Genomic DNA, 26,497 nt, shown 5'->3' on the forward strand with positions numbered 1-26,497 from the left:
TGAACTTCAAATAATCTCATCAAACCATACCTCACAGAGTCTAGTGCTCAACTAAAACCTCAGCCCTACTGACTAGCATTCATAATGCTGGATGGTAGTCTACATAACACCAGAGGAGAAAGGTAATCATCATTCTCACCCAGCCTACAACAGTGGCCTGTCCTGTCCAATAGATTAATGCAATAGTGGTACAAATATTTGGGAATAACCAACCACTTTTTGCTTGAAGATAAGACCTGCTCTATGACATGGAACCCATTCATGATGTTATTTGTGAGACCAAGAATCTGAGACTAAGCAGGCCACAGGTCCTACAGAGCCTTCAATACTTACTCTGTTAGATAAACATAATAATAACATGACATATTGTTCTACTTATAGGTTAGTATATTACTCAAGCCTCAACAGAAAGGCTTCTTTCTGCAGTAGATAGTAATTACACAACTGGAAAGCATGCGGAGAGTGAGAAACCTTGACTCTCTTAGCCTTAATTTGTGATGCCTTCTTCAAACCCCTCTCTCCAAGACTCGGGGATTTGTGTAGAAGAGAAAGTGGAAAGATTACAATCCAGAGGTGATGGATGACTTCAACAATATCTTATGATACAACAGGACTGATACACATATGAACATGTGACAGCACACACAAGACCTGCATAAATTCAAGCCAGAACACCTCCAGCATGGAGAAGAGGAAATGAGTTGCTTTTTGTTATTGTTGCTTGATTGTTTATGTGTGCATTTTTGATCATTTGTTTTGCTATGTTTTAGGGAGGCGTTTAGAGAGAAAGAACATAAAGTTGGGTGAGTAGGGGCAGGGAGGATATGGGGGGTAAGAGAAGTGAAGAAACTATAATCAAATGTTTTTATGAAAGTTTTTTAAAAAGGAAGACAAAAACAAACAAGAAGTGTGGGGGGTGTTGCTTTATAGGATTTGGAATGAGCTCAACAGTTAGAGCCACTAGTTTCTGTTCCTGAGGACCTGGGACTGATTCCCATTGCTCACAACGACAAACAACTACAGTCTAAGGGGACCTGATGCCCTCTTCTGGCCTCTGAGATCACTGCATGTACATGGTACACATGCACAGACAGACAAAACACCTACACCCATGAATAAAGTATAAACAAAGTCTCTTACAAGACTAACCACTGGTTTGCATTTTTTGTTAATTCATGACCCAGTTAAGTTGACAACCAAATTAGCTATGCCAGTGAGTGTCTAAATAGGACCTCCAGATTTTCCTGGCAGTCTCATTGCATACTAGGACTGTTGGGATATGGCCAAGAACTTTGTTTCAACCAATTGTCCAAAATGTAAAATCTGCCTTTTAAAGATATATAGCTTGAGCAACTAAGCCAGGGATTAGCCATTTATAGAATAAGAACAGCAATACCTATTCTATACTGTAGGAACAAAAATTTAATGAATTAATAAATATAGTACACTTCTTCAGAAAATGCCTGGCACCTCTTAAGAGCTCAACAAGAATTAGCTATAATTACTATTTTTATCATCATTAGCCTCATTGTTACTGTGCTTGAACATGCTGATTCTGCACTGTTCTCTAAAGGGCTTGCACTCTCGCATTCCCACCTTCTGGCAGGAATCAGGGCTATTGGCAGTCGCCACTTTCTCCTGGTCTACCCTTGATACACATGTCAATGTAGGGAGCTTATAAAATCTGGGGATGTAGCCTTTTTCTGGTAACCACTATCATACTTCTTTTGTATTGCAGTTCTTTCAGTTAACCTCTCTCTCTCTCTCTCTCTCTCTCTCTCTCTCTCTCTCTCTCTCTCTCTCTCTCTCTGTGTGTGTGTACATATATATGTATATGTAATATATATATTATATATGCATGTTCATGTATGCACTCAAGTCCGGAGGTAGAATTCCTACCTATATGTGCATGTTTACATCAAGGCCAGTGGCCAGCCAGTCCTAGGAACCCTCTTGTTCCTGCCTCTTCAGCCCAGAGATGACAGGCCTTTTGCATAGATGCTCAGGATCTGAACTCAGATCCCCATATTTTCAGGGCAAACATATTACCAACTGAGCCATATCCTGCATCTCATCTTTATAACCCTACATCCCCACCCCATCCCAAATGCATCCTTCATACTGTAGCTTCACTCCATTTATGTTCCAAGAGCATTTAGAGGAAGAACAAATTTATCCTTGTCATTCTTATTGACTTTGCGGTCAGAGTTGGAATCTCAAGCAATTGATTTTTGTTTGCATATAGCTTTGATATACCACAGTTCAGTAATTTTCCAAAAGGACAAAGGGCCTCTGGCAGATGGTGGCCTTCCCCTGTATGATTGACACCAACTCAACTCTTATGTTTGAGAAATTAACAAATCCCACAAGAGCCCTTTGAAAAAGGAGAATAATATATTTTCCCCTCTCTTGGCAGGAGTTCTGTTTGATCCTTCCTTGTCTCTAAAGTCCATAAGACAGACTAAAGGGAAGGGAAAGGGAAGAAAATGATGCTTCATAAACAACTGCTGTCTAAACCATAACTGGAAATTACAACTCCTTTCTCTCTCAGAGCACCCGCCTCCAAAGGCCCTTTCTCTCCTTCCTGATACCTCTGGGGAATGGTCCAAGTTTTACTTTCCTGGACACCGCACTTCTCTCTTTGCATCTCTAGCTCCTACATTTTGCTTTGATTACATATTCTTCTTAATTGACCTGTTTCCTTGATGCATTCATTTTCCAAACTCATCTTTGCTTAAACATAGAAATCATTATTCTTCCCCTTCGGATTTGCTCATCCTTGACCCCGCCCACTCTACAAGTTAATAACATCAAGGATCCTACGAGTAGTATAACCAGTATAATCAACCATGCAAACCCAAATTCATCAAAAAGAGAAGGGAGAGATTTTAGTAGTAATAATCGACCCAGAATTTTGACTGTAAATTGGGACTGCCCTGGGCAAACCAAAAACACATTGTCAGCCTCTTCTATGGATTCTGCAATCAGCACCATGTATCTGAACTGACGGTATATAGCTTTCCTGGTTCCATGAGAACTTCAAACTAGTGTTTTGGAAGCTCAGTAAACATGCGATCTAGGACTCAAAGGGATGCTTAAATCTGCATGGTGGTCTAGAGGCCCGTTTTCCAACTCTCTGCTGCCCCCGTGTGGTACATGACATTTTCAAGGGCGGACTCCTGCCCATTCTCCATTCTAAGAATGAGCAAGGCACAATTATTGACTTGTCTGGACAAGAGGATGAGGGAAGGAAAGGAGCTGAGAGCAGTGATCTTGGAAGGCCAAGGTCGATCCCCATTATTAACAAACCTAGCACAGCTCCCGCATGTATTCCTTCCCAAGAGACGCGGATGTTCTGTTTCTGCTCCCATTCCCAGCATGAGAATGGAACAGAGATCGAGCCTCTGCCAGACACAGGGCTTCACAGACGCATGACCGACCGGTGGCATCAGCAAACAGGTGATTTCGGGTCAGCGTTTTGAGACCCAAAAAGACTTGTAAGCGTCTCAGGAAAGGTTATGTATGGGAAGGCAGGTGGCTGGGGACGGGAGAGGGTAGGCGTGGACTGGGTGAGATGGAGTAGGAAGAAACTGAATAAGAAAAGGGCAAGGCTGAGCAGAATCAGAGCTTAGGCAGAGTACCCCATGATCTGCCAGGCAGAGGATCAGCATATAAGTGGGACAAGACGAAAGGCCACAGAACAAGCACAGATAAGTGTGATTGTACAAGGATGTGGTAGTTGTCTGTGTCTTTCACTATCACAAGCATTGCTGGGCATTAAAGGACTGGTATTCTCCAGGGGCAAAAGACTACGATGAGAAAACACAGTGAACCCAAGCATGCTCTAGCCATCTAGGATAGAGGCTCCATACACTGACATGGTTAAAAGACCTTGAAACTAGAGGAACAGCTCCTGCCTAATCGGACTCATTCTTTGGCACTAGTAGCCTAACGCAGCTGGTATGCAAAGAAGGAGAGATCAAAAGAGCCCATTCCATCTCTCGCACACTTCCTTTTTCCCTCTAGCAAGCATCAGTTATCTTGCCTACCTTAAGAGCTCCCACCCAGAGGGCAGTATGTATGGACTCTGGGAATCATGGTATTCAGACCTTCTGGAAAATGGCTGACTTGTGAATGGCTGATAATAAACCTGCCAGATTCTGCATATGGCCTAGATCCCTCTCCTGTTCCTCCTTTCAAAGAGCCTTCTTTTGCTTCAAGTACTATCCGAGCTGTCTCCACGGATTAGTGTTTATATGCAGCGAGTGCTACAGTTAGTTAATACTGTCAAGATCGTTGAGCCTCCCTAATGAAAGAGATACACAACATCAACTGTCATTTTAAACAAACATGCAATCAGGATAGCAGTGCTGGAAATATGAGCAGCCTAATTTCATGGAGGTGATGCAAGAGCCGGGCTGCTTCCCGGCGCTGCCACTTGGCAAGCTCCATTTCACAGGATTTCAGGGGAAACGGTGGATTTTCACAAGAACCGCAAAAATTGTCGGTTCTGTGAAAAAGAAATTGCTTTAGCAGCTGGAATCCAGGAGGACAAATAGGTGCACTGATTATATCTTCATTGTTCACCAGAGCCACGGTGCTCAGCAAGTTGTAATTATGCCGTGAAGAGCTCAGTTCTGATAGTCAAGTCTTTCCCCATGTGCATATAAACAGTATTATTCTATTTGTTATCAAAGGCTTGCAGACAAGCCTGCAGCATGCATATATATATATATATATATATATATATATATATATATAATATATGCGAGCCTATGGAGTCAGCTGTGGTCTGTTTGGGCCAGGGTAAAGCTATGAATACATACGTGTTCTGTCCAGTCCAGCTTTAACCCAACGTGCTCAGCCTGTTCCACCAACACAGAAAGAATAACAGAAGAGAAATAGGGTAGAAAGTAAAAATATGTATATATCCATTAAATTATGCAACATGATAGAAAAGCTACAGACAACACAGAGTGGAGACACTACCCACTGAGGTTTGATTAATATTAATTAGTCACCTTTGAACGGCTTCCCAATATGCCACGCAGCAATGGTACCTTCCAGCTGATTCCATTTACCAGTGATACTGGCACAGTTTTTAAATCCCAGCCCATACATGAATCTCTGGCAGTTGCCAAGGTCTTTGTTTCATTGGCGTTGTTCATTAACTTCAAGTTTCTCTTTTCCTAGAGTCTGACTCCTTCAGGCATCATCTAGGAAGAAAATCTGGATGTTTCTTTCCCCCTCTGTTTGTAGGTATACAGAACTCCTTTGAATGCAAATGTTATAAGACTTGACTGAGAGATGCTACTCATCTAGGCTAGGGAATATGACTTGGGTTGATATTAAAGCTAGTGAAATGATAATTTTGCAGAGTTAAGTCTCCAGGGGACTCCTAAAGCAGGGTCAGAAATCCTGCAAAGACATCCCTCCATGAAGGTGGCCTTGGGTGGAACTCTCACAAGTCAAGTGTCGTTTCCTGATGTCATGTTTTCACTGTCCTTCTCAATGAAAGACATGACTCCTACCTGAAGGAAAGAGGAAGCCAAGATGGAGCAAGTTATAGATTAGAAGCTTGTAGCCATGCCATTACGTCATGTAAATAGCTATCTCTAACGCATCAAGAAATTTAAGTGTCATACTTTTCAAATCCTACTATAAAAGAGAATGCCATCTAGGTAAACAGTATGGCCACCAAGGGAGAGTCTGTGGTAGAACCCATCACTGGTGCTCCACAAGCAAGAACAACATGCCAACATGGAGGCGTGGCCAGAAGAGGTGAGAAGAAGTGTAGATGAAAAGGGCTTTTCATTTTCTTTTAAAGATGTTAATCCTTAAGTATTTAGGGATTGTTCAAGAATGGATGTGGGGACTATTAAGTGTTGCTCATGGATGAAAATGAAATATTGAGAAGAAATAAATGAATTTGAGCTGGTTAGTACATGGAATTCTAACTGCCCACTTACTTCCCCCAAAAATAAGACTGAGTTTAAGAAAAAATTAAAGGAGAAAATGAACTCAAGTCATAAGATTGGGAGTAGTAATGGTGTTTAAAGTCCATTAGCAAAATTGGGGAAGGATGAGATTTATATCCAGGGACCAAGAGAAATTAATAAGTAAAAGCATCCTGAGGTCATGGGCAGCAATAAAAATCATGATTCAGAGAGAGCATCCTGAGATCACAGGTAGTAATATAACAAATGATCCAGAGGGATGGGAGCTGCTGAGTTTGTAAGAAAGAGCAGTGGATGGCCAATGAGAAAACCAGAGTCCCACATCTATATATTATCCGGAAAACTACTCCCCACCTTGCTTGTTTTGTGAACAAAGGAGAAAATTGGGTTAAGTTATCCTAACGAAATCTGTTCCTAGACTTCATCACACATGTGACATGACCATTTCAGATGACCCGAAATTAAATAAATGCCCAGTGGTACTGAGAAGTGGTGGGATGCTAGAGGCATGCTGACACAGACTAAGGAATTAGAAAGAGATCAAAGGCAGCCTGCTCTTCTGGCTGTAGCAAAGCTGAGTCCACACTGATTGGCTGTTGGGTAACTGAGTGTGTCTGAGACGAAAGTAATCTGATCAGATGGTTATGATCTAACACCTTCCATCATATTCTCTAAATTTCCATGTTTCCTTTCACATAGAAAGTTTTCACCAAAGGACCAACCTGGCACAAGACTTTTGCACATAACTTCCTTTGGGGATAATGCCTATTTTTCTCTTCATACAGAAAAGATACATTTGAAAGGTGAGGTTAGGGCAAGATTATTAGTCCCTAACAAGTCCCCATCCAGAAATATCTGGTTCTATTAATGACTCTGTCTCTTCTCTGCCTCCCCACAAAAGTTTCTTCCAGCTAAGCAGAAGCCCTTGAGCCCACGTTGTACTGTACGTAGGTGTCCTAGTTACTTCTCTATGCTGTGATAAACACCGTGACCAAGGCAACTTACAAAAGAAAGCATTTAATTTTGCTTATGGTTCCAGAGGGTTTGGGGGGCCATGACGGCGGACTGAAAGAACAGCCTGGCGCTCACATCTTTACCCACTAGAACAAGGCAAAGCCAGACAACTGTGAATTCTGCGTGGATGTTTGAAGTCCCAAAGCCCACTCCCAGTGTCACACCTTCCCTTATAAGGCCATACTTCCTAAACCTTTTCAAACAGTTCTACCAACTGGGGACCAAGTACTCAAATATATGAGTCATTCTCATTCAAACCACCATGATAGGACATGTGCTAGATAGGACAGAGGCAAGGCTAGGTAAGGTCACAGAAAGGACAAGCACACACACACACATACAAATTTGTCGCCACTTAGCCTGTTGATCCCATCAGAAGCAATGCACATGTGAAGGAGCTAATATTTCATTTGTGACTTTGACTGAAGCATTGACCACAATTTCTATTAAATTCTCTGGTCTACCAAACCAGAAGAAAAGACTATTTGCTTCTTCTTAGTGCAGTCATCCTAGTATAGATAAGCACAGAAGGAATGGAAAACATAATGACGAAGCCAGGCAGCACCTTGAAAGGTCTTTTTAGTAAGTAGGTAGGTCAGAAGCTCAGGAAGAAAAAATACTATTGTAGCAATAATAAATGTCTAATAATAACTTCACAGGGTCCAGTACTCTTCATAGTGTTTATGAACTGTGCTTAGGGCTGGCTCCGTGAACATACGCCATGGAGGTGTGGCCTATGTGGCTGCCCACAACTCGACACTCAGGAAGCTCCTGAGTTTGCTTTAAGAGTCCACTGTCAATGCCTTGAAATTCTTCCTTATTAAAGTAGGGGCCCTGTGAGTGATGTAGACAAGTCTGACTAGACTCAAGGGCGAGGATGATAAAATTCGGTCTTCAAGACCAAGATCTGACATCCTAAGCCAAGGCTCAGATAGTCCTCTGTTGGTCAGTGTCCTCTAGTTTGTGACCCCTTTGCTTCTCTGCTCATACGCTTCAAAGGTCCCTCTTGGCGCCTGAAGCCCTGACCTTCCTGATGGAGATCATTCCTTCCTACCCACCATACAAAATTACATCATTAAGGTTTTTGAGGTAGAAATGCTAGACATTGGACAGACCCACAGAAATATGAAAATACTAATTTAACCAGGTGTATTTCTGGGCCTAAAGTGGCCAGAAAGTGTGACACTTCCCACCAGCAGTGCTGTCAACAACAAAAAGAAAATCAGAGATGTTGAGCCCTCTGAAGGGACTACAGTTGGCCTCCTTCAAGGTCTCTTCTGTCAGTGACATCATTTGAATTGTTCAATGAACAGAAAATTGAAGAAATAATTACAATATTGAACAGAAAACCATCTTTTAAAATGCTTTCAAAGGAGTCAGACTAGAAGTGTGGCTAAAAGGTAGACTCATGCCAAGCATAACAAGTGGGCTCGATTGTGAGCCTTTTCCTTCTACCAAGGATGGGATTTTGGACAAGTTCATTAAACTGTTTTAGTTTTCCATCAGGGCATAATACCTTGCTGGGAACCTAGTATCTGCAAGTATGGATTATCTTAGAGCATCTGTGTGTGAAGAACAAGCTTGGTTTACCCACAACGTCTGTCTGCACAGGGTCACAGGAGACTGTTAAGGTGTTGGCAGGAATGGTCTTTATCTGGAGGTTTGATGGGGGCAGAATCTAATTCCATCAAAGTGGTCTCACCTGTGGCCCTCTCTGTGCATGGGTCACAGCTCTTTGATCCTTCAAGGCTAGCAGAAAGTGCTCTACTTGGTCTTTCAGATTAATCTCCCCCATTCCCCCACTTCCCCCAACCCTCCACCCCCACACAGAGACAGGCAAGATGATTCAGTGGGTAATGGGGTAAAGGTTCTTGTCACCAAGCCTGATGACCTGAGTTCAGTCCTCAAGGCCAACATGGTAGGAGAAGAGAATTGTCTCACAAGTTATTCTCTGATCTCCTCCAGTACACCATGGTCCCTGCCAACTATCCCCCATATATACATACATACATACATGCATACATACATACATACATACATACACACATACATACATGTAATTTTTAAAGATGTAAAAAGATCAGCTTACATAAAGTAACGAAAGCCTGGGATCAGCAGGAGCAACATCTCACCTTAGCCATTTTCCATCCACTAAAGCAGGTCAGGGTCTTTAGGAGAATACTCTGGAGGGGAAGGTAATGGACTTAGAGCATAGTCGGGACCTAGGGACTTTAGCCCATCATTTGGAAACTAAATGTAAAGTCAAGAGCTCAAATGGAAGGGCCAAGGGCCAAGTTCAAGTTGTCATTAGCTTATTTTTTTGCTGAGCCTGGTTCTGTCCCTGAAAGCTGCCATCTCCTGCTGACACACTTGTGGTGGAGAAATGTTTCCTTCAGTCATCTGCTTGCAGGTGACAGGCAATGAGCGCTGCACAGTAGGAAAGATGATTCACCTGGGGTGAGGACTGCTTCGGCTTGGAAGCTACTCCCAAGACTGGGGCACTCTCAAGAGAGAGAGAGACAATGGGATGCTGGGTAAAGAGAGGAAGGAGGAGAGCCACTGGGCCAATCTGAGTGACCTGTTCGCTAAGGAAGCTACAACAACAGCAAAGATGGTGGCCTGCCTGTCTGCCATTCGTCCCACATTGCTTTGCGGCTGATCTCAACCACTTCCAGGTCTCTCGCAGTTTAAATGAACGCACTACTTCTACGTAGGGATGTGGACGCCTACCCCGAGAGCTAGAGAAGTCACTTTATTCTGTGATACTCTGAGGCCCTCTCCCAGGAATTAGACCCAGATAGAGACACAGGTGTGACAGCTCAGCATTTTCACAAAATATGGCTTGTCAGTTCAAGGATCTTAGCAAGTTTTAAAGAAATGTCTTGAAAGTTCACCTTCTTTGGAGAAGAAATTAATCTTTTAGATTGATGGAGGCCACGGGGGAAAAGGGACAGGAGCGGAGAAGAGATAAGCGGCTCAGCTGAGAAGAAAATAGAAATGATTCCACATTTGCAAAACAATTGGCCGCTAATAAAATGCGTTTCCACATATTGTTCCTTCAGCCTTCACCCAAACAGGTAGAGAGAAGAGAGAAGATATTACCTGCAAACGTTTGCATAAGGAAAGGCGGGTCTCAGCAGATGCAGACGCTGCAGGGAAGGGTACTAGCTCCTGCAGGGCTGCCTCATTCGACTTCCTAGTCTTCCCTCTGAATCTGAACGGGCTCAGAACAGCCTTCCTTAACGCCCCATGCCTATGGGAAGGTGAGGTCTAAGTTCTGAGTGAACACCCTTTATCCAAAATATAAAATTAATAGCAAATATCAATACCATATTTTAATGCCAAAATACAAATATTACCTCAAATTTCCCAAGTCTGGGATAAAGATAATGTTCACCTAATCGGGCCATTTATATGTTAACTAAGCAATAATTAAATGGTATAGGAAAATGTCTTCACATATGGGTAGACTGAATGTTTACTCTTCGTTTGAGCCTCTGCTCCTAGCACCCCCATTTCAAAGCACGTCTTCTGAATGAATGAATGAATGAATGAATGAATGAATGAATGAACGAAGAACGAACAAATCCTAGGGACTGAAAGGAGCCAGGAGGAAACAGAGGAAAGAAAGTAGACACCCAGGGAAAGTAAGGAGTTGGTTTTATCTCTTGATTTCCCAGCGTAGTCTAATAATAACCCAAACCTCAGGTTTAAAGCATCCTTCCAGCATAGACCTCAGTTTACTGGATTCCTGGTGAGTTTTCTTTCCCTTCTCAGTATCATCAACTGATCAATGACCACATGGCATAGAGTAATTTAAAGGCAACGAACACCCTTGCAACCTTAGCTTCCCTCTGACTAACTTAGACAAAAGACTGAGAAGGCATAACCCCTTGTTTTCTTCACAGCTTTCCCGGTTGCCCTAGTGAGCTCACTGCGCTGTAGGGCAGCCCTCACTCGTTTTGTTTGCTGGGGTTCATGGTGTAAATCTTCCCATCATGGCTGACTTCAAGCTACCTTAGGCTTAACAACCTGCAGGCAGGTTCCTGGAAGCTTAACAATTGGAGCTTATACATAGCAAGCCCCACCCCCTTCTTCCCTCCTCATTTCCATAAGAGGATTTAGCCTCCTCAGCTAGGTCCATTAAGCCTCATTGGGGGTGGGCTCTTAAATCCAGCTCCCCAACCCGATCATCTCTGTGTTGTGCTTCCTTCGTACCTGGGGACCTCATTGTGCAGGGCAAGGAATAAGAAGTCTTGGTATTCTAGGAAAGGAAAACAAATAAAGAGAACCTGGGAGTTGTATTCTAAACCACGGCATTAATAAATGGTTTGAAGTGAAGACAAGCCAAGTTCACCTGGTCCTATTTTCTCCATTCATCAGAAGATGTCAACAGGGACCCCAGCCATAGGGGAGGCAGGAAGCATCATTAGCTCATGGTTTGAAAGGCTCGCATACAAAAGCCAGTGTAACGGGAGTGTGAGGCTTCATTATTGGGTAATAACCCTCCTCTGGATGATTCAAATTGCACATCTCTTAGTTTCTAACCCTTTTCCAAATACGTTGCTTCGGTTTTTGGGGTTTTTTTCTCTTCTGGATATTTTTAAAAGTCACTTTGAAGTGTCATAATTACTATTTCAATTTTTTAAAGAGCATGCAAAAATGATGAGTTTTAACTAAATAAAGAAGGGGGCTATACATCCTTCTACCTGCCCCCACCCTTCCCCCAAATTAAAATTTCATTCCCTGCTTTATAAGCGGTGAAATAAGTGCTTTATTTGGAGGATGTTCATTGAAGGAGAGAATCTTTTTTATGTGAGGATGATCATTGTACATTTGCCAGATAGTTAATTACATTAGGTTGTTCTACCCACGACTGCAAGTCAGCTGCATACAGCAGGGACTTGTGGCCAAGATAATAGCAAAGGATAATGCAGTAAAACAACCGTGCAAAGAAAGCAGTGCGAGGCATAGATGCTGAAAATCACTGTTTGCTTGGGAGAGAGAGAGAGAGAGAGAGAGAGAGAGAGAGAGAGAGAGAGAGAGAGAGAGAGAGGAAAATCTGTAACGCGCGCACACACACACACACACACGTGTGTGTTCATTGCAAGGCATAAATGTTGAAAATCATTGTTTGGATAAGAGAGAGAGAGAGAGAGAGAGAGAGAGAGAGAGAGAGAGAATGTGTAACGCACACACATGTGTGTGTATGTATTCACTGCAAGGCATAAATGTTGAAAATCACTGTTTGGATGAGTGTGTGTGTGTGTGTGTGTGTGTGATGTGTAATGTGCACACACATGTGTGTATGTATTTTTAGGAGGGCTGTAACATGCTCTTTGCTGTTATCACAAGCATTAAAGTTTAATAGACCAACCGTGAGTTATTTACGGCCCAGAGACACCTGGTCGGCGTGATAACGTGGCAGCTATCTTTCTAGTTTTAAAATTGACATTCAGCCAGTTATATTTCTGGTCTCTCTCATCACTTAGATGGTTGTTGACTTTTCTTAAATGTCAAAGGGGGTTTTTAACTTAATTTCATTCCTCCTTCTAGTTTCTTCCCCTGGGCTCTCCAGAGGATCTTCTTGTCTCTGGCCTCTAAGTCAGCCCCAAGAAAGGGTAGCTAAAAGGAAACCCTTTCATTTGAAAAAAAAAATGAATGCATGTGCAGCCAAGTTTTTTTCGCACACTGTAAAGAAAAAGAAAATTCATGTAGCTCAGCCATAATTATTCCTTCTCAGTCTATCTTCCTGCTTCTAGTTTGAATGACATATTAGCCAGGTGCAAGCCCCACCACCTTCAGAGAATCCTGTTGTAATTATGGTCCATATGCCCCTGTGCAAATGGTATCTTCGGAAATGGTCAATCTCAATGCCTGTGTGGTTCCGCCCAATATCGCTTCTGCATGGCTTCCCCCTTCTCCATCCTCTGGCTAGTCTTTGGGCTGTGCTAGTCAGTTCCTAGAGGATCAAATAGAATTTGTTCAGCCCTTCTTACTCTCAGTTCAAGTTCTTCATCAGACACCACCTCTAAACAAACAAATAGACTCTGGCTAATATCTCTTGTGGGACAGTTGCTCACATTGGGTGGGTCAATGGGTATGTCCATACAAAGATGATTTATCCCTACCCTGGGAGGGAATAGGTGAGCAGTGCCAGTCCATGGGAAATTCAAGGCCCTGTAGACATGATGATTGATCCCAATAGTACATATGCCAGGGGCTAAGGCCATGGGCACTGACATAAGAGGGACTCTTCAGAAAGTGCCAAGGTTCAGGGAAGACGTGAGCCACGAATTGCAAACAATGTATCTTGGCAACTTAGTTCAAATGCTAGCTTGGCCACTTGATGTCTGCATGACCTTGGGCAAACGATTTCATCTCTCTGGGCCTAACTACTTCCTATGTAAAAGCTGGTTCTTAGTATTGCCTACCTCGTAATGCACTTGTCAGGATAAACGAGATGGCATATACAAGAGCCCTTGTCTGCCTGTGATAAGTGCTTCATGTCTGATTTATTTTATTTACTGTTTGCTTTGTGCTGTCTATGGGGATGCATATGGGTTTACCTCAGTAGCTAGAATTGAAATGACACTCTTCCATCATTTGCCTGTGCAACACTCTTTAATTTTATGTTCTTACATGTGATATAATACAAAATCCAATGATTATCCAACTACGAGCTTCTGCTTGTCTCATCTCCCTCCTCCTGAAGAAACTGCTATCCCTGAAGACCCTGAATCATTCTTAGTTTTCTCATATTATGTACGTATATATGTATGCATGCATGTATGTATGTGTTTGTATGTATGTGTGTATGTATGTATGTGTTTGTGTGTATGTATGTATGTGTTTGTGTGTATGTATGTATGTGTTTGTATGTATGTGTTTGTATGTATGTATGTATGTGTGTGTATGTATGTATGTATGTATGTATGTATGTATGTATGTATATGCCTAACAAAATATTATTTGGTTTTCATTGCTTGTAGTTTATTGGAACAACACCGTGCAACATGTGGTCCTCTTAGATCTGTTCTTTGCTCCCAACTCGTGTGAGTAGATTCACACCTGCCGTCAATCAGACAAGGATCCCTTCATTTTGGCCTTGTGATAATATCTATTGTGTCACCAAACTCACCAAATAATGAAGGGCTTAGCATGTTTTGTTTTCCAGCTCCTACAACCTTGCCTTGCCCACGCCAAGACACTGTCCAGCCTCATTTGACCCTTGACCCTTGCTTAGCCCTTTCCTTAGCCCTTTCCTTTACAGGACACCACTTCCAGTCTCTAGCTGCTCCCTTGATTCTCAGAGGACCAAGGTGGGCCACACGTGCTTATTTCCCTTGAGTTCTGAATTCCTGAAATATATCCCTTCATTTCAGTCAGCCAAGTCCCACACGGACAAAAGAGACCCAGACAAGCAACTGATGGGAACAGTAAATTGGTTGTCACCTGTTAATTTTCAGTGAGAATAGAAAGAGCTTATTGACAAGACTTTTATGCAACTGTGAGTCTATTGGTGAGCACTATTGGCATTCTCATTATCTGGAGCATATACTGTAGTCTGCTCTCTTTCTCAGTGTCTTCCCATGCCCACCTGCTTTTAACCTTTCTCTGATTGTTCTAATGAAAACACTGCAGACTCAGTACTATCTGAGGTCCTAAATAGGTAGTAACCCACAGGAAAATGCTACCTATGTAATGTCTGATACACATCAGATGCAGATGTGACAAAGAAATCAGGATTTTCGGTGCCAGCCAAATTCCCTTTCTAGAGAACACTTCGGGTCCAGGAGAAAAATTGTGACTGATCTTTGTGGTCTGGCCAAGCTCCCTATGGGGCAATTATTGCAGTAAAGTTCAGACAGTGAATTCTGGAAGATTAAAGTAAGAAAATGAAGTTACTATGATCTGAAAGCCAGAGAGGCAACCTGCCTTCAATTCAGGCTCTGATCTAAATGAAAAAGGCTTGATGCCAACATCCATGCCAAGTTACCTGTTACATCGCTTCTTTCTTTACACGACATGTTTGACCTTTTCCTACTTCAAGAATATATAACAGTGCTTCTGATTAGAGGCTAGATGCAAGGAGTTATAATTTCATCTTTTTTCCCATTCTTCAAATTGAGCACTTTTCTCCAATCTTTTTTTAAAGTTAAGAGGCAGGGCCTGGAGAGGGAGAAGAGAAGGGCACAGGAGAACTAAATGTGTTTTTAGAGCATTTGTCTGTAAGGTAATCAGTTGCTGATGTAACAAGCACATTTGAAAAGTTATCATTCATATATTCCAGAGTATCCTCAATGTCTATATGTTTGAACATGTGTAATCTCTTCCCTGGCCCCCCATATTGCTCATGTACAAGGGCCTGCAAGCAGAAAGACTCAGAATGGCCGTACACAAGTGTATGCTCAGAGAAGCAGCAGACAGCAACATCTGTGGTAGAGGGAGTAGTCATTTTTCTAAGTTTGATAAGAACCAACTCTTCTACATCCACTCAGCCTTCAGCCACAGGGTCTGACTCTGGAACTATCACTATTAACTCTGCTCTATGGTTCCAGGAAAACCTTGAGCAAGAAGATGAATCTCAGATTCATCTAAAGAGTCTTCAAGATACAGAATTGTTCAACATTTTAACCTTTTGCAATGATCATTAACGATCCATCCAGATCCCTTCCAAGCTTCTCAGAGCCTGCAGTCTCCTGTGTCTACCAGTCTTGGTTTGGACAATCCTAATAGGCATTGGAATTTAGGGGCTATCTTCAGAACTATGTAAGTTTCTTGGATTTACCTTAGTTTATCTAAGATGTTGTAAGTGTCCTCTCCCCGTAACAGGTAATCATTTGTTAGCTATAACTGATGATCATAGCAGGTGACTATAATTAAAGACCATACTTGATGACCACAACCATGACCATAAAAGTCAAGAAAGTAGTCTGCCTTTCTTGGCAACCAATAAATCCAGCTTGAACCTGCTAAAAGATGATTTTTCAATGCCACCATTTGACAGTAAGGAGGAAGAATGACAAGGGGGGTGACAAGGGAGCCTTGAACAGTGACTAGGACATGGCCAGCTATGAAGGATAGTGAAGAATATTCCAAGAGTGGAGATGATTGAAAAAAGCAGTCCAGCTCATGGAGCTGCTCGTCCCAGATCACAATGGAGCGTTACTTGCATCTAGCTGAGGAAACACTTTCACTTTCTTGCTCTACCCAATAGGGTCTTGGTAAGCCTCCCCCCATGACCACAGACTTCTGGCCTATGATACTATCATGGAAGTGACACTACTCCAGGTCACACAGAAGCAAATGGGTTCTCTCCCTCACGGTAGCTATCTCATTGACTAGGCTTTACCTCTAACATATTACTGGGGAAGCTTTCTACAGTGCCCCTTGACTGAATGCATCCTGAGAGACAATCTAGTTTCCTATGAATCAAATTCCTTCTTGCATCATCCTGTGCTTCACTGAGTCAGATGTAAAGCCATCCTCCTCATTTTCATCATCCTCTTCATCATGATCATCTTTATCATCATCGTTGTCATCAGAATCTGAACAAAGGATCTTGGCTGAAATCACCAGAGTATTAGACACTCACCTCTGGATCCCCACTAAGTCCTTGGTTTTCCCACCTCGCTTTCCTTCCTGCAGGCTGCAATAAAGTTACAATAAGATTCTTCAAGGGAATGTTCTTTGTTGAAGCCCCAGATCAACCTATATAGGGCCAAGTTTTACAGCCTGGGCTCAGACAATATTGGCTCAGTGTATCATTTCCCTCAGGGAAGCAGTATAGGAAATTGGTCTAGATAATATCTTTGACCCCTGGAAGGAGGTCATGACACAACCTGCCTCCTTATTGGCACTTTCCCTATAACAATCTTTCTTCCCAAGCCAATCCACCTTCCCTAGGAAGGCAGCTAAGCTACCTGATAGGTAGATTTGGATCCTCTCAAGTGCCAAGGAACCCAGTAATAGAAAGAATCAGGTCTGTGCTAGCAAACAGGCTGCAAGCAGTCCTGGCTCTCTATCTTGGACTGTGACCTCAAAGGAACTCCTCAAACTCTCTTAAGTTTACTGCACCGTGAAAGATGAAGCACAAGTCCCATTATGACAGGGCTTTGGGCTGCTAAGACACAAGACAATGCAGGGTCTCAGCAAAGGGTCATTGTCATCTCTTACTCACAGCTCTCAGCCATAGGGTCTGATTCCATCCACTCTATTATGAAGAAAGACTTGACCTTTACAGCCCTGTCACTCACCCCCGCCAGCAGCGATCTAAGGCAGGTAACCATGGGCTTGCTTTCATAGATGTTCACATGGGTAGCTGAGTACCATTACTGAAAGTTGAAAAGTTGTTTTCAAACCTCTCTGGGTTCCGGGTAATTGCAGAAGTGGGAGGGTGGTGGCTAAGTAGTGCCTTCAAGCATACAGAGTGTAACTCCTCCAGCATAAGTCAGCCTGTCACTCTCTGCACTGCCTATGAAGTCGTTATGGCCTGGAGCATGTAAGTCACCTCCCCTTGGCAGCAATCCCAAAGGCTTCAGCCTTCACAGCTGCCCAGCATTTCCCAGCTTCTCCTGTGAGCAACAATCATCTCCGTTAGCTTGCTGTCGAATGAAAAATATATTACTCCCTTGTCTTCTCAACTGTCATCTCCCTGCATGCTCAGCTAATTTAGTCTGGGAAGTGTGTTTCCCCAGCACAGGGCACACTTCGAGCACGGCTTGCATGCCCCAACATTTCTTGCTACTTGTAGAAATTGGGTCTGATTTCCAAACCAGGCATTTAAAGAGAAAGGAAGCCAGGTCTGGGAACATAAATGAAGCCGTTTGCCCTGATAACTTTCTTGTCAACTGTAGCTTTGTTGGGTCCTTGGGCCTTTGGTTAAAACTGGATAGAGCTGCCTCCATTGTGAGAAGATGAATATTTCCCAATAAACCTTGAACCGTTGCTGAAACCTCAGATCTGGATGCATTCCCAAGGTTATGGTCACCAAAGCTGAGGTTTGGAAATGTTGACAAGAATATAAAATTGAAGAATCAGTGGATGCCAGAGTACCCAGGGAGTATCATATAGGGTGGCAGCGCCCTCTGCTGGGAACAAACCCAACAGCACCAAAAATGATTTTTGCTGCATTTCCAGTAGCCACCTCACTCTATTGTGGTCACACACACAATCCCCCACACACACCCCCACCCTGGCAAGCCTCTTCTCCTGTCATCTGGAACCAAGGACAGAATCCTTTGTGCCACACTTTCTTCTGTTACACTTACTTTTAGTTAAACTGGGATACATTTTGAGTACAGGGCCCATTGGAAATTGGATTTTGGATTGTAAGGTGTTAAAAGTAAAAGCAAACCAAAAAAAAAAAAAAAACCACTTTCAGAAAAACACATAATTCTCAGAATATCTTATATATACATGTAGATTGGTAAATTGTAGTTTTATCTGGAAAGGTACCTCAAAATAGGTAATCCTAGCAGTGGGAAAGGAAAGGCAATATCAGGAATGCAATGAGAACATTTCGAAGGCTGTAGTGACGTTTGCCATCACTCTTTAGGCAATGCGCCCATTTGTGCCTATTGCTAAAGCTATTTTGAGGAAAGACTGAGAACATTCGTACACAGATATGGATTTGATGACAGACGTTCTAGAAACAGAGAGATCATATGGCAAATACTGAGTTGCCCCAGTGGAGGGGGATTGGGTCGAAAGCCTTGAGATTTCTATCATTTTACACATCTGTAAGCCTTTCTAATTGTTCAAGAAGCAGTCGAGCACAACCTTGCCAGAGAACAAAGAAGTTCTGTGACACATACTGAAAGAGACAAAGAAAATCCTCCCTCTCAGGGGTGCAATATAATCAGGCACAGCAGCTCCCTGGGATCCATGGAATCAAAGACTGAATCCAGATGTCACTGAACAGGACAGCAGAAGGCAGACACCAGAGAACCATAGCAACTGAGTGCAAACAAGATAAAGAACTATGAGTGAGAGCTCTGCCTTCTGCTTCTTCACTCTGATAATCCATGTATGCATATATATACACACACATAAAACCTATCATTTTAGCCATTTTGAGTATAAAATTTAGTGGCATTAAATACATTCACAGTGTTGCAAAACTATCACGCATCCATTCTCAGAACTTATTCATCCTCCCAAACAAACTCTCTCACCCACTCAAAATGGCTCTCATGTTTTATGCAGCCATAAAGAACAAAATTATGTCATTTGCAGCAAAATGGTTGGAACCAAAGATCATGATGTTAAGCAAAATAAGCCACGCTCAGAAAGACAAATACCACATTTTCTCCCATATGCAGTATCTAGAGTTTAAGAAATAAATATGAAAGCATAAAGAGGAATGTTCAAGAAGAGGAAAGGGACTGGAAGAAGAGACGACAAGAGGGGGCCGAATATGATAAAAGTGCACTATGTACATCAAGGACAATGTTATAGGGATGTCCATTATATTATATAGCTAACACACCCTAATTAATATATAATAATAAATAAAATAGTCAAATTTTAAAATGATCCCCAATCACTTCAGATGTTATGATCAATGTGATAATTTATATTTTTGTTAAATTAATGTATTTTTGCGTATGGGTGCTTTGCCTGCTTGTTCATCTGTGAGTCACATGTGTACCTGATATTCTGGCCATTGGATCTCCTGGAAACTGAAGTTATGAGCAGTCAGGTGGAAACTGAGAATCAAAGTCAGGTCCTCTGGAAGACCTGAGTCACCTCCCCAGTCCAGGGCGATACCTTCCACCTCTGAATTTAACAAGGAGGTGCCTCGCATAAGTAGAATCATAAAACACACATTCTCTGTCCCCAGTTTATTCTACTTACAGTGTTAGCAGGGTTTATGCATATCCTGTCTCGGGTTAGAACGCCACCCGTTTTAAGGTGTCCAACAGTTGACTGCACATAGGTACCTCCTTTCGTTTATCTTTTCAGGAACTGATGGACCTTCAGGTATTTTCCACCTTTGAGTTATTGTGAGCAGTGCTGTCAAAAAGCATCGTTTCCCAGTTTCTCCTTCCCATGTCTGTGGGTGTATAAGTAGGAATGGGGTTTCTGTACGATGGGTAATCCTGTATTTAAATATAGGAGATATTATATTTGCACCGAATTATATCTGTATGGATGACACAGAAGCAGAAAAAAGAAGTAAATAAACCAAGGGGACTAATAGGAAGGTGGAGGAAGCAGAAGTGAGCGAGTTTGGAGAAGATTCTCATCTCGAAATATATATGTGTATGAAAGTGCCCTTATGTAACATAGGATCATGTGCCTTGATTGTGCACAATAAAAAATTTAAAAATAAGTAACCTTTGAGGGAAGCCACCTACTTTTTTAACGGCTGCTGAATCATTCCCACAGCAAGGCACGGGCTTCTGGTTTATCAGTGGCACTTGCTGTTTCTAGTCCGTTTTTAACATACATGGTAATCACCTCAGCGGGTGAGGAGTGCCTTCTCCTCTACTATGGACTTCCAGTTCTCCACGGAGGGCTGGTGTCAACTGAGCATTTTTTCCAGGTGCTTATTGTTAACTTACGTATTGTCTTTGGGAAAATGTCTGCTTGGGGTAACTGGACCATGCTTAACCTGATGTGCTTGGTTTGCCTGAGGTCCATAGCTTTATTTTATGCTCTCAATATTAATTTCCAGTCACAGGAGTCCTTGCCTGGCTGCTCTTTGGTGCATGAATAACAATGTCAGTGTACTCTCTCTCCTTTTGTCTCTGCAATCCAAGACACTAGCAACATGCCAAGTCTGATGTCACAAGTGTGGTTTTCTTCTAACGGTATTACAGCGTATCTCTTTATAGCACAGGCTGCCCTTGAAACCCAAACCTTCTACCTCAGCTCCTTGAATACCAGGATGACTGGCATTTGTCACCAAATCTGTCTTTTTTTCAGTCTTCTTTATAAATTCCTTATCATTATAAATGGATATAAGAATCCATTTTGAGTTAACTTTTGTCAGAATACACATTTGGTCTGCAGTCTGTGTATTTCTGTGGCTTCATTGGCACTCACAACAGTGTCTTATAGTCATCTGCTTTTACTGATAAACACCACAGCTTCAGTCACCTGTGAGCAATGCATTCCCATAAAGCTCTGTCTCATCTGCATGATCGAATGCCACAAATTGCATCTTTAAATGTCACATGCTCAAGAGCATAGATATATAACTTATGGCTCCTTGATAATCACATCAGAAATATGAAGTGAAATAATAGCCAAAATGATAAGAGTAGGTTCCTCGTGTGCCGAAGTCAACACCTTCACCAAGTTCCCTTTTCTTTCGAAATTGTTTGGATATTATCATTTCTTGACCTTTGATTTCTTTGCAATGCTGGGACTGAAGCCAGGGTCTCGTTCATGTTATATAGTCAAGCGCCCTACCACTGAGCCCCTAGTTTAATCAGTTTTGGGATAATGTTATGTATATTGATTTTATATTTAATTTGTTTTTATTTTATGTGTATGAGTGGTTTGTCTGCATGTTTTTCTGTGCGTCGCATGCATGCAGAACCTGTTGATTCCAGAAGAGGGCGCCAGATCCCCTAGGCTTGATGCTTCAGATGGTTGTGAGCCACCACTTAGATACTGAGAATTGAAACCAGCTCCTCCAGAAGCTGAACCAGTGCTCCTAACCCCAGAGCCATCGCTCCAGTCTCTGTATATTAATTACTTTTAAAGCTTTCTGGAATTTGATGAGAATTGCAGCAAACGTTTTGTCAATTTGAAGAAGCTTCAGGGTTCTTTTATGCACTGTTTTTTCATGTTTTTAAATAGCTTGTATCTCCAATCTTTAGGGTTGCTCTGATTCCCTTTATCTGTCATAGTTTGTCCATTTCAGTGTCATAAACGCTCCACTATATTCATAGCAACTTTTTTTTTTAAATAATAGCCAGAAGCTGGAAAGAACCCAGTTGTCCTTCAACAGAGGAATGGATACAGAAAATGTGGTACATCTACAATGGGTACTACTCAGCTATCAAAAACAACGACTTCATGAATATCATCCTGAATGAGGTAACCTAATATCTCTCTCTCTCTCTCTCTCTCTCTCTCTCTCTCTCTCTCTCTCTCTCTCTCTCTCACTCACTCACACACACACACAAAACCACATGATATGCACTCACTGATAAGTGGATATTAGTCCAAAAGCTCAGATCACCCAACATACATCAAACGAAGCTCGAGAAGGAAGACCAAAGTGTGCATGCTTCTGTCCTTCTTAGAAGGTGGAACAAAAGTATTCATAGGAAATGTGAAGACAAAGTTTGGAGCAGAGACTGACGGAATGGCCATCCAGAGCCTGCCACACCTGGGGATCCAGCCCATATACATACAGCCATCAGACCCAGACAATATTGTTGATGCCAGAAGTGCATGCTGACAGGAGCCTGATATAGCTGTCTCTTGAAAGGCTCTGCCAAAGCATCACATATACAGAGGCGAATGTTCACAGCCAATCATTGAACTGAGAACAGGGTCCCCATTGGAGGAGTTAGAGAAAGGATCGAAGGAGCTGACCGGGTTTGCAACCCCATAAGAACAACAATACCAACCAACCAGAGCTCCCAGGGACTAAACCACCATCCAAAAGAGTACACATGGACAGACCCCTAGCTCCAGCTGCATATGTAGCAGAGAATGACCTTGTTAGGCATCAGTGGGAAGAGAGTCCCTTGGTCCTGCCAAGGCTCAATGCCCCAGTGTAGGGGAATGTCAGGGTGGGGAGACTGGAAGGGGTGGGTGAGTGGGTCGGGGAACACCCTCATAGAAGCAGGAGGAGGGGGGATGGGATAGGGGGTTTATGGATAGGAAACTGGGAAAGGGTATAAAATTTGAACCGTAAATAAAAAATATCCAATAAAAATAAAATAAAATAAAAAGATGTGGAGATTTGCTGGAGGAAGTATGACATTGGGTATGGAACATGAGAGATCATAGCCTTCCTCTCTTCCACTTTGATCTTTCTGCTTTCTCTGTGCGCTGCTAAGGTGCGCTTCCTCAGCTTCCTGCTCCAGTCAATGTCTTTCTGGATATTATGGACATTAGCCCTCTACCAAAATAAGCTCTTGCTTTAGTTGCCTTTGGTTATGGTAATTTATCTCAAGAACAAATTGGTCAGTTTCAATATTAAACAACCATGCAGCCAAGAAATAAACCACACTTGACCACAATGTCTTAGAACATTCAGGCTTACTATAACAACAACAAAAAAAACCCCACAAACTGGGTACCCAGGTTAACATAAATTTATTGCTAATAGTCCTAGAGGCTGGAAAACCCATGATCAACATGCTGGTAAGTATGGGGCTGATATAAGGCCACTTCCGGACTCATAGTTTGTATCTGGAGTCTATTCTATAAAGAAGTAAAGATGAACCTCTCTGACAAATGCCCACTTCCTAATATATTAACCTTATTTTGGCAACAATACTTCAACTTTTTAATTTTGTGGTGCATAGATCATAACATATAGTAGCACAAAATTCTTAAATAATGCCAATGTTAATGTGTGGATATTTTACAAAGAGTTTATTTGGACCTAAATTCATGAGAGATGTTGATGGTTTTCAGTATTGCATCCTATTTTGTGTCAAGACAATATTAGATTCATTATGTGAATTTGTAAGTGTTATTTTCCTCTTTTATTTTCTACACTAGACTTGTAGCCCTTTCAATGAGGTGTTAATTGGCAAAGGTGTTAATTTTTATTTAAATGTGTGGCAGAATTCTTCAGTAAAGCAATTTGAGTCTGGAGATTTCTATTGCCGGCAGTTTTTACATTACGAACTCAATTTCTCCAACAGTTGCAGGGCTATTCCCTGTAATTACCCATTTCATATTGAGAGCTATGGTAGTCTGTGTTATATCTGTAGCTACAGGGTTGCTTGTGTCAGTTGTTACTTTTCTTTTGCTGTGATAAGATACGATGACCAAAATAGCTTAATGAAGAAAGGGTTTACTCTGGCTTGTGGTTCCAAAGAGGAGAGAGAACATCATAGCAAGAAGGTATGGCATGGCCACACAGGGCAGAGAAGAGAGCAGGGGTTGGGGGACAGGAAGTTGGCAAGGCTACTACTCAAAGCCCACCCTCTGTGACATACTTCCTCTAGTAAAGTTCAGTTCCTTAAAAGTTCCACGACTGTAACAGTTACCAACTAGGGAACCAGCTTACAGGAGACATTTCTCTTTCAACCCACAGTGGTATCAACCCCTTATGCCCTTTTGATATCTGTTGAGTCTACGATGATGTCCATTTTATTCCAGAAATTGATCACCTGTCTCTTCTCTGCTTTGTCTGTGTCAGTCTTGCAGTCTTGTTTAGAAAGTAACTTTTGGTTTTTCTTTTTAAGACTCAGTACTTTGTTCCCCTTACTCTCTTATTTCTCTTTTTGGCTTCTTCTACCCTTATTATCTCTTTCTCAGAACTTTGTTAGACATCTTCTTTGTCTGGATTCTTTATCTAGATAAGGTTAGAGTTTATATCATTCATTCCATACCCATTTTCTTAAGTGTGTACGAAACTTCACTACTGTAAATTTTCTCAATGCTAGTTTTGTTCTCAAATTTTCAAAAACAAAAGTCTCAAAAATTTGTGGGGTTTCTTTGTTTGTTTGTTCAATGACTAAGCTTATTTTTCCCAAGGGTATCTTTAACTTGTAGGTTTTCTTTCTTAAAAAAAAAAATCCGTTTGCTTCCCAAATGTCTTTACCTTGTGGGTTTTCTTTCTTAGAAGTATTGTTTGGTTTCCAAATGTTTATAAATATTCTTCTTGTCTTTGTGGTTTTAGTTTCTACATGGTTTCATCTTTTTTTCAAATTTTTCATCTTTTTTGGCCCAAAATATTATCTATTTTTTGTGAGCATTAAAACATGCCTATGTAATGTCATTGCTTGGGGTATTCTGTAAATATTGATTAGATGCTATTGGTTGATGGCAGTAATGAGTTCTATCTGCTAATTTTCTGCCTCTGCCTTCTATCAAGTATTTTCCACTATAATGTACACTCATCTACACTCATCAATCTACTTTTAGCGCTCTCTCTCTCTCTCTCTCTCTCTCTCTCTCTCTCTCTCTCTCTCTCTCCTACTCCTTTCACACTTGTGTCAGAGTTTGCAGCCATGTCATCTCATGCATATATTTTTGGGTAGTTATTATATAATGTCTCTTATAGATTTTACAACCCAAAGTCTCCTTTAATAACATTGTAGCTACTTCTCCCTCCCTTTGTTTGATGTATGTGTAATTTGTCTCTTTCTATCAATTGACTTTCAACTTGCAGTTAGTGTATATTTATTTAGTATTGCATATAGTATTTATTACAGATAGCAGATAATTGAATTATAATTTTCAATTCAGTCTGCCAAACCCTGGGGTTTTTAAAAATTGTTTAGGCCATTTAAATTTAATGTAATTATTATTAATGTGTTAAGGATAAGCCTCCCTTTTTCGTCTCCTGTTGGTTCTCTAATTTTGTTTTTCCAGTTTTTGTTCTTTTTTGTTTGTTTGTTTCTTAAACACTGCTTAGAATCTCCTTTTTATTTAAATGGATCTCTTTGTGCAGATTTCCTAGGGGTTTTGCTTTTGTTGTTTAATGTTTTATTGTAAGTGTTCTAAATCCACTCACCATTTTCCAGTTTTAGTAAATAAAAAAAAATGTTCAATTTTTAAGTTTCTAGACCCTCTCTTATCGAAAATATCTTAAATGATTCTCCTCTGGATGTTTGAATAACATTAGTACTGTTATAATTTCTGTGTAAGTTATGAAATACAATTTTGAAAGTTCTAAAGGAAATTCAATGTAGTTGCTTGTTTCTCTTTGTTGCCCAAAGTTTTTCCTCATAGAAATTATATTGTTAAAAAACAATCAGGAAAGCACATCTTCTTAGACCAAATTGTCCTGGTTTTCCCTTCATCTAAGAAGGAGTTCAGGTTCCTTCATCCAAAATATGTTTGCACTCAGAATGGTATGCTGCTGGGGGCCTTCGACTTCGTCACTTGAAAAACTCTGTGTTGCCTTCTGGGCACCCATCCTGGCTTCCCCAACTCACGCCATAGAATGCCTCTCTTTAGTGTCATGTGACAACCTTACCACAACGTTTCCTTTCTATTTGGCTGGAATTGAGCAGTTGCTAACTAAAATTTTCCCTTCTTTCTAGATTCTCTTCTCTTGATCTTTTGCTGGAAAGAAGAAAATTTTGTTGAAGATTTTCCTTTGTGTCTATTTCTCTGCTGTCATTTCCCACAGCAATAAACCTAGAATAGATGAGACACAAAGAAAAAGATAAGGAATCATTACTCTGGTGCTTTCCTCCAAACCAAGCCCCTTGTCATTCAACCTATTTTTCCATAACTTTGAGTGTCTTCTGTCTGTATATATATATATTAAAGTCAATATGGCTTTATTGACTTTAACAAGAATTAACAGAAAAAAGTATTGGGTTATTTAAAATATGTTTAAATGTATTTGCTTCCTTGAGGCTAGT

Source organism: Rattus rattus, chromosome 8 (genome assembly GCF_011064425.1).
Source record: "Rattus rattus isolate New Zealand chromosome 8, Rrattus_CSIRO_v1, whole genome shotgun sequence".
NCBI lineage: Eukaryota > Metazoa > Chordata > Mammalia > Rodentia > Muridae > Rattus > Rattus rattus.